This window comes from Aythya marila, assembly GCF_965140915.1.
Source record: "Aythya marila genome assembly, chromosome: 2".
NCBI lineage: Eukaryota > Metazoa > Chordata > Aves > Anseriformes > Anatidae > Aythya > Aythya marila.
The window spans coordinates 63,370,144-63,379,788 of NC_139043.1; the positions used below are offsets into that span (position 1 = coordinate 63,370,144).

At 44.2% G+C, this 9,645-nt stretch overlaps 1 protein-coding gene across 6 annotated transcripts in view; it reads right to left on the reverse strand.

Annotated features, from left to right (window-relative positions):
- The window catches only part of ELMO1 (engulfment and cell motility 1), a 322,098-nt gene extending 313,938 nt beyond the window's left edge, over nucleotides 1-8,160 (reverse strand). For 4 of the 6 annotated variants that reach the window (XM_082753916.1, XM_082753922.1, XM_082753917.1 and 1 more), the window contains exons 1-2: nucleotides 7,786-8,160; nucleotides 7,420-7,490 (exon numbers count right to left, since the gene is read on the reverse strand). The gene's annotated coding sequence lies outside the window, so the exon portion shown is untranslated. Of the gene's footprint in view, nucleotides 1-5,409; nucleotides 5,668-7,419; nucleotides 7,491-7,785 lie in introns of those variants that run through there. The other 2 variants (XM_082753923.1, XM_082753921.1) reach the window with 2 other exon arrangements.
- Nucleotides 8,161-9,645: the final 1,485 nt, after the last annotated feature.

The window sequence follows — 9,645 nt, forward strand, 5'->3', positions numbered from 1 at the left end:
CACAGGTGCTTTTTTTCAACCTTAATATACAATTTCCACATTAAATATATTAATTCATGGTCAAAAAGCCTTGCTATCTCTAGAGTGAGGTATTTAAATTCATAAGATTATTCAACTCAAAACAGAGAGAAATTCTTAAAACATACTGTTTTAGTTTGAATTCACACTCTACCACCGAACAGTGGAAGCTTTGATCCCTCTGGCATATGGACCAGAAAATCAATTTGCAATTCCAGTTTACAAACAACCCTAGACCTTTACTTATGCATTTGTTTTAAAACAGAACTTCAACTTCCGACTTGGATTTAAAATTATGTAGATTATTTTCTTCCCATCTTTGTCTGCACGCATCCCCTTTACCATAAAGTACTTTCTGACTCATTTGAAGCTGCAGGGGATGGAGTCTTCAAAACCTCTGCCTTCCAGAACATCCCAACACAGAGCAATGCCACCAACTCTTGTTAGAAACAAACACACACTTTTCCAATAAGCTAACTTCCTATGGTAGCTGAAGAAAAAATAGCTGATTTTTTGTAGGTCAAGAAATAAAAGCCTAGGTCATTGCTTATTATAAAGCTCATTATAAAGTTATGTGTATGTTATAAACTAAGGCAAAACCAACAAATCAGACCGAAATTGCCAGCATTTTATACAAAGGGAAGAACAGATGCAAACGATTCATTAAGTCAAAATCATCAGACAAGAATGCCAGAATGGAGAGGCTCAGACCAGCACAGTGCAGAAGTTATGATTTTTTCCCTTTCCAAATTGTATACCTTGTTTTCCACAAATGGACTTCTGTAAAAAAATCACTTTAAATGCAAAATACGAAAATTAGTCTTTACAAAAAAAGACCTCATAAAAGTCTGACCTACTTCTAGCATAAGCTACAATTTTAAACAAACCACCCCGGTACTTTTGTTCAAGATGTGGGCTATTTTTCATATACTTACTCCTTCTTTTCTGGACCAGGCATCAGCTATCAAGTCTTTAATTGCTTGCCATAAATATGGTTAAAATTACATTAAGTGGTCTAAAGCGGGAAAGACCTCACATTTTCTTTCAGCTTTGTAGGCTTTTTGGTTGGTTGGGTCTTTTTTTCCCCTCCTCTAACCGCCACCAAAAGTTCTGTCTGATGCTGACCAATGAAAGCTCTCATTTGTTCTGATTTTCTGCCTCCCCCCCTCCTTTTTTTCATGAAAAGAAGATTAAACGCAACAAGAAACTTGTATGCGTATCTATAGAAGAAGAGCTTATAGACCTACACAAAATAGAGATCAGACTTAGACCCCACATTCAGACCTGAATTTTGTTTGAGTTTAGTTAACAGAAGGGATGTCAGAATGTTCAAAGAGGGATATTGGGAAGTGGGGTGAAAAGGTTGATAGGAGGAATGCACTTGAACCATGGGGGGTACAACTTCAACAGCTGAGTGCCCTGGTGGTTGAAGGGGAAAAAATAGCAAATTTGAAGGAGGAGAACTAAAAAAAGGCCCATGTTCCAACATTTTAAAAGCCCAGCAACCAAATGGTACATCCTTTCCAAAATGTAAAGATCAGTACTTATGTTTGAGGAAATTATTTTTTAGTTGGTTTGGCTCAGAGCTGGCAAAAGAGTTTATCCAAAAGTCCATGCACTGAGCCAGCACTTACCAGGTTTCAATTTCCAGATGAAGCCACAACTGTTGCTATGAAAACTAATGTGCAATTGTATTCCAGAAAGCAAAGCAATGGAAAAGACTGCTTTGGAATGTAACAAATATATGCATTGGCACTAACAGTAAAAATCGTATTATACCAACCTGTGTCATAACCATTTTTCTCTTATTATTATTAGAGGAGAAATGTACAAATCAACTGTATTATCTGGCCAGAGGGTATTATGTGAATACTTATAAATTCCTCATTGCTCTACCTTGACAGATTATTCTCTCACAAAATATGAAGCAGCATTTTAAAGAGTCACCCCCACTGCAGTTACTCCATTAAGATTCAACAGCCTATACAGCAGGTTGCCAGTCTGGCCAGACAAAAGCCTAAACCATCCACATGAAGCATCTTAGCCAAGAACGACACAGACCTGACACTTCTACTGGAGTACACAATCCATGCACGTTGGCAGAAGAGAAAGAAAAATAGTCAGCAATGCTTTCACTTTGACTACAAATGCAAGCATCAGAATTCATGTGCTTACTATAAATATATAGTTTGCTAAGATAGTTCTATATCCCTCGAAATACAGGTTAAAACATCCACATTTTGTAGAAGTTTACCAAAACATCGGTTTTACTAACCTTTTTCCATCACTCCAAAACACAGCAAAAACTGTTTTAAATAAATTATTTTAAAACTACGATTGTTCTCCCATTGTCAGAACATTTATGCATATCCTGTTACTACATGAAAGATCAAGTCAACATCAGAAGCAACAGATACAGGCTCCAAGTCAGCAAAGACACAAAAGATACACTTTACTTTCAGCATGTACATCATCACAAGGAGACAGCTACATGCTCAGCCTCATGGAAGTTTCTAACAGACTGAACTTCTTGGAAGTTTCTCACAAACCAGGTTAGGAGCCCCAGTTCTTCCCACCAAGCTGACAACAAGCTGTAAGGAAAACACTGTTTAGCAGCACCAGTCATGTATGGTTCTTGAGACTAGATGAAATTTTAACTGAAGCTGGAAGGTCAACAGGCTGACAACATTATGTGTGCCTGCTGAAATACCTTGCATATCCCTCCTTTTGTCTAATGTCAAAATGTTTAATGTGTTTGATCTACAAATTGTCAGCTTCGCACATTAAGGAAAAAAGGTCCATATGGAACATTTTGAGTATATGTAAGTATGAACAAATTTACAAAAAGCTCTCAGAAATCAGAACATCTTCAAGCAAGCATTTTCTGCTTTATTAAAGAGTGCAAGTTTAAAGTCATCACATCTCCAGAATGTGAAGTTCTCTTAGAAGCAGTGACCCATTCTCCCTTTCAGGTGAAGCAAGCTCAACAAGAATTCAATTTTATAGTATTAGTATTCATGCAGCTACTAAAAAACTACTTAGTTACTGACAACAAGATATTTCATAGAGCTTTACACTTCATGTGCTTCCATAAATTAGGGAATTGGAGCTAGAGACTTTGAAAGAACATTGGAGGTGATAGACATTGCAGTCCACAGTTTTTCTTGCAAATTTTAAATAAAATTAGTTAACTGAATAGGAATATTGAGGATATCTGGGAAAATTTAAGGACAAGACAAAGTTGGTGAAAACAGCAAGCTGGCATAGATAAGTAAATATGTCAAAGACCAAAAGAATAAACTACCAAGGTAGGGGTGGGAAATATGCAGAAAGAAGTGATAAGGAGTGTTTAACTTTTAGAAATAAAATTAAGAAAAAAAGAAAAGGAAGGAAAGCAGAAACAAAAGTCAAGAACGTACACAGCTATGATTTTGTAATAGATCCGTTTGCGAACAATTCTTTCTTTTTTTTTTTTTTTTTTCTTTTTTTTCCCCTTTAGCCACTTTACTGAATGTGCTGTTTCACAAACACTTTAAATCAAGTCAGCCTGAAAGGGGCAATATTTCCCCTCAGCACTGACTGATAGTTCCCACTCCCTCCCTTGTGCTAGCTGCTGTGGAGCTTTTCAGTGTTATTTTACTGTAAATGGGGCAGAGCAGAAGCATCAGTAAGCAAAGTATACTCATGTCCTCAAAAGCAGTGAGAATAGGTCACTTGCCACGTTTGCATAAGGTCTCCAAGTAGTATGTTCAGCTTCCTAAAGAGCTCCAAAGGCCACTGACTAGAAAGATACCAAAGCAAGCTCATTTGCACATGGGCTAACACACTTCACTAGGGGCATCCCCAGCAGGAGTGGCTTCGAGCCTTCCTGGCAGCATGGTTTAATGCTGAACAGAGAAACAGCTCACCCGTCACTTCCGTGCTCCCACAGCCAACTTCCTCTCCTAGCAGGCACTGAAAGCAAGCCTAGCACAGCCAAAACAAGAGATTGTTTTCATGGAATTGTTTTCACAATTTTTTTCATGGAAAACCGCCATGAGGAGAAGCAGTGATGCATTTCCCAGTGCTTGCAAACAAGTGCCACATGAATCACAGTTCACCTTGCTCCTAACCACAACCCCATGCTTTACTAACCACTCCACTCAGCAGCTTGAAAAAGTAGTAGCCTACTGATGGGTACCGCATAGGCAGCACCTGCCTAAGTATATGCCGCTAACAGAGAAGTTTACCTCTGTCAGAACTGAAAGGGAGAGAAAAGGAAAGAGCATTCATTAGCTATCCCTGTGGCACATACTTCCTGTTAACGACCCTCTTAAATGCGGAGAGTGATCAGAAAAACAAGGAAACTCGCAGAAGGGCTGCGACCTGCCCTTTGGTCTGCTTTTCACATCTCATGACACTTGCAATAATGAAAGGTGACACCTCAGAACCAAATCCTCACAAGTATACTGATGCAAAAACGTGGACTGAAAGACAGCTCTGCATTTCTGTGATTGTTCTCCCATTCAGCTCTTAAATGCCAATCTGTAACAGCAGAAGTATACAGCTTATTTTATGGTAAGCGTCATATATATTATCACCTCTTATGATCCGTGCTATCAAATGCCTGCCAACACACTGGCTTCTGCCAATTGCTTTTAGTTTCTTTCTCTCCTTTTCCAGTGTTATATTTGGAGAGAGGAAAAAAGGAGAAAAGAAGGTGACTGACTCAAGTAGAAGGAAAATAATCTGAAATCCCTTAAACAGTTGCTCTGTTAAATTGACACAAGTTTAACAACGTGTACTTGGCAGGTTCCTCCTGCCACGAATACAAGAACCTTTTTTTTAAAAAAAATAAAATAATAAAAAAAAATCATTCAAAGCAGGGAAATCTTTTAAACATACAGCACAGACATGACTGAATGATGGCCTGATGGTTGCTAAAGCCACTTATCAGTCCTGCTCTAATTCCTAATCACAGGGGTTCAAACAACACTGACTTCATGACCATAAAACAGTGTCCTTTCAGAATGTGAGAATTTTTAATAGGATAATGACTGAGCAGGGAGGAAAACCTGACTGCCTCATTCTCCTTCAAGCCAGACCTTCACAATAGTGCAGGGATGCAGCAGAAAAGAAAGCCTGCTAAACCTCATCAGAGCTGCACAGACAAATAAACCAGAAGAGACATTACTTTTGCCTTCTCTAAGTATGCTGTATGATGTTTTGTAGTTCTCAAAATCCCACTACCTTCTACAAAGATGTTTAATGCAAGGGCATGCTGCACGTTTGCACCACAGCACAACAAAGAGAACTGCTAAATTGTACAGATGATTTACTTCTAGAAAACTTTAACAAAAAAAAAAAAAAAAAGAGTGATAGCAAAGTCAGACGCAAAGATCAAAATTATACCTGATGGCCTCAACATCCCAAGCAAATCCTTATCTGAAAGTCACACAACTAGAAAATTGTGGTTGGCAATCTATCAAAAAAGAAGCCTGCCACTGGAACAGGAGGGCACTGCCTGTTAGCATGCAGATGCGCTAGCAGAGCTCAGTGGAAACATTTCCCAGTTACGGTTAAATCTACAGCCATTAAACCTCCCAGCCAAATCCATCCGAAGCATCAAAATAGGAAAGCCACACATCTTATCTGTGAACGTGAAAGCTCCACGGTCTGTGTGTCAACACGGAAAATATTAGACCATAATCCAACATCACTTCATAGGCTGGACACTGTGAGAAAAAAAGTCTATGGGCCCAAACCTTAAAATCAAAGGGGTTTCTATTAGGTAGAAAAAAAAACAAAGGGCGGAAGGAAGGGTGGAGCACTACGTTACTCTCGATCTGCAATTTGCTGCAGAACAGTATTGCTGTCAGGAAGTACAGCACACACAGCAGTGTTTCACCAACAGTTACACCTTTATAATGCCGTGTAACTTCTACATAAGTTTTTTTAGGTTAATACTAGGGCGAAGGGCATAAAAGCACTTCTCTTAGGAAAGTGCATGCAATCTGTTGCATCTCAACAGTGAGAAAACAGAAGTACTAGCTTTTAAGAACAGAGGGTGTGAGGGTATCTCTTTATATAATGACTTCTGAATCACAGATACTCTCAGTGACCATGTAAGACTGTTACAGAATAAGTAGATATGAAGAATTTTTCCTATCCACTCAAAAGCTACTTGAATAGTACATCTATTAAGTTTTTCCTGGCATGCGTAGAATGTTAGGAAGAAAAAAAAACAACTGTAAGGGTATAAACCTGCTCATTATCCTTTCCCCCTTTCTTTATAAAAAATAAAAAATCAGACAATGACATTTGCACCTAATTTGCAAGCTGCAGAGAAGACAGCACAGTGACTTTCAGACTGATTACAAGACAGAAAAGGAAAACAACTTCCCCTCTGCAACCTCCCTTGGGCATCAGGTACACCCCGTAGTGGTCCCATACACACGCTGGGACCCACAGACTTACACTGACAGCAGTAGCTTCCTATACTTGCTTTGCATCCTTCTGCTGTTTAGCCATGTTAATCTATTTGCTGAATGGTGAGTTTTTAAAGCTGCTGCCGGACTTTCAACAGCTGTGTGAAATGTGAGTTGTGGATATTTTCCTGACAAGCACGCAGGAGGGACTTAAGCCAGCAAACAGACACCGCTGCTCTTCCTCTTCCTTATCTAGTTACCGGCCATCAGATTAGATGTCTACCACCTACTTACACAGCTTCAGAAACAGGAGGGGGGAAGGGGTAATTAAGGAAAGACAGCCTTCAAAGAGAGCACGCTTGCAGCTCTAACTGAAAGAACTTTGCAAAAATGAAAATGCATTTCTCTTCACTGTGTAACATGCCACATACGTCACTCAATCGTACAGGAACGACACAGAAAGAATGGAACGGAGGAACAATGAATGATCCATAAATGCAACAGAGATTATATAACAGAGGATGCGACGGCACACGTGTGTTTGGGCATCTGAGGGCAAAGGAGGAGAGAGCTAAGAGGAAGAGGAGGAAACGTCCTCAGACGCTAAGACGGGGCGCCGGACAGTTCTTACTCAATTTCCCCCTCTTCCTAAAAGATAAATATTTTAACAGCAGGCAATCAGGCAGCCGAGGGACAACAGCAGGAGCAAAACTGCTTACGAACCCTCTTCTTACGAACCCTCTTCAAAACATCCCTTGCTGAAATTGCACCGTAAACGTACCGCGACAGGCAGCTCACAGGCAACCATGTTTCCACTGGAGCAATTAACCCACGGCACGCTTCCTGCACTGCTGTTGCCGCTGGGCAGGATCTCGCCGGGCTTGTCGCACACGCGGAGCTCCGGCAGGTTGCGAGGTGCTCCCCTGTGAGCACCACCACCACCACCACCTCCACCTCCACCACCTCCACCGCACCTCGGGCGAGGCGCACTCACCGTAATTTTTCGGGAGCTCCTCTATCTGCTCCACACCATGCTCGGGGGCCAGCCAGCCGGTTGCGTTACCTCTGCAAGGCAAGAGAGGCTCAGAATAAACTCCAGGATGAAGCCTTGCAGATCTTGGGATCCGCCGCCCACCTCGCCTCGCCACATTCAGCACCGCCGGCACCCCAAACTCCGGGATAGGGGGACCACCCCCAGACACCACCCCCCCGAGTGCCCAAGAAAGAGGGGGAAGGAGGGCTGGGGGCGAGCCCTTGGGGCCGCACTTGCTGCCAGCTCCGACCCCCCCGCGCCCCTCGCCTCCCAGCACCGGGGAGGGGGGGGGACGGGGACGGAGCCGGGCAGCCCCCAGCCGCCTACCTCCCTCCAGCGGCGGGCAGCGGGGCCAGACAGACCCCTTCCCCTTCCTCCTTCCTCCTCCTCCTCCTCGTCCCCGGAGCGCAGTGCCGGCGCTATCCCATGCCGGGGCGCCGCCGGCTCCCCGCCGCCGCTCTCACTTCCTCTTCCTTCCTCCTGCCGGCCGGGCCGCGACGTGCAGGCCGCCCGGGGGCCCCCGCGGCTCGGCGGCACCTGTGGGACGGGGACGGGGACAGACGGGGACCGGGACGGGGGACACGCGGGGACCGGGCGACCCCGCCTCTATCCCGCTGCCCTGCCCGCCGCCTGTGACGGCCGCTCCCCCTCCCGCACAGGTCCCGCGGAGGGTCTCCAGCCTCCCCCGCCGCCCTCAGAGCGCGGCTTTGGGGCTTTTTTAGCCCTTTATGGCCGTGTTTCTTCCCCGACAGCCACCGACCGGCCTCGGTTCTGCCGCGGAAGACCGGCAGAAGTGCCCCCGCCCCAGCCAGCAGAGGGCGGCAGCGGCCTGGCTCCGCCGACCCCCAGCCCTAAAAGCAGCTGGGGAGGAGAAACAGGGAAATAGGGCATCCCCGCTTCTGGTTCTCAGTCCCCCTCCAAGAAAAAAGCTCCCCCAGGCACCAGGCGGTTGGGTTTTTCAACGCCTTGACCTACTGCTGCTGTGTGGACTATGCGTGGCACATCATAGGACAACCCATTAAATTCTTTACATCTCACTTCAGCAAGAACTGATGGCACAGCCAGGAAGCCCTACTGTCCTGCATCGACTTCTGACCTCTGCCAGAACAAAATGTACTGTTGGTCAACTATTACATGGCACCTGAAGGCCAAAACCTGCAAAATGCTGGCTCCAATCTTGCAAGGAGCTGTGCCTTGGAGTGGCTTTCTGCAGGTCAGAAGTCCCCAGGGATTTTCTACAAAACCACCCTCCTGTGACACCCAGGCCTCAGACCACAAAACCACATGCTGGGGCATCAGTGGACTTTCCTGTGGCTTTTTGCCCTGAGGGCTCTGCAGTCACTCGTGGGGGCTCTTACACCCCACACAAGGGCTGGGGGCTTTCTAGAAGGAGAAGCAGCCTTTGGGTCTCCCCTTAGGTGCACCGTGTCAGTGACACACGGCAGCTGAGCAGATACTTGTGTGTGAGGCACAAAGTGACACGACTCCCCGGAGTCACATGTCACTGTATTTAATCTAATGTAGTGTTGACTGACAGCACACCTCAACAGCCTGGAAGCAGGGCTTCCTAATGCAGGGCTCCGCATAAGGTCTGAAGCTTCTTCACAGCAGGAATTCCCCACAATCAAGAGACATTTCCTTAAAGCCATTGAGTTTTGGGCCTCCCTCCTATGGTAAAAGCCATGGAGAAGCTAGACTGAGTACTTCACACTGGGAATTGCTGTTTCCTGTGTTTAATATACATTTCAAAGCACCTTATTACACTGCTTTACTAAGGTAGAACTCCAAAACTGAAAGCACAAGGTCCATATAGATATAATTCTTTCTACATGAAGCCACTTATCAAACCATTCCAAGAGTTTTTTATGGCTGTGTAGTTTATTGAAAGAAAGACAATGGCAACACCAGGTGAATGGCTGTTCAGTTGGCAGCTGAACTATTTTTGTAACACTGAGTTGTTTTTTTCTGTGTGTACATGTACCTGCGTTGTGGTACCTGAAACAAAAGCAAGAAGTGTTTACAAAATAGAAAAGGGCATTGTAAATGTAACTGAGATGTACAAGAATGACTCGTTTACCTCAATTTCCACTGTTAGTGTAGGGCCAGTTTCCCTGTATGCTTGTTTGGGGGGTTGGCTTGGAAGATGAACACACATATACATGGTGGTAGACATATACATGATGCTTG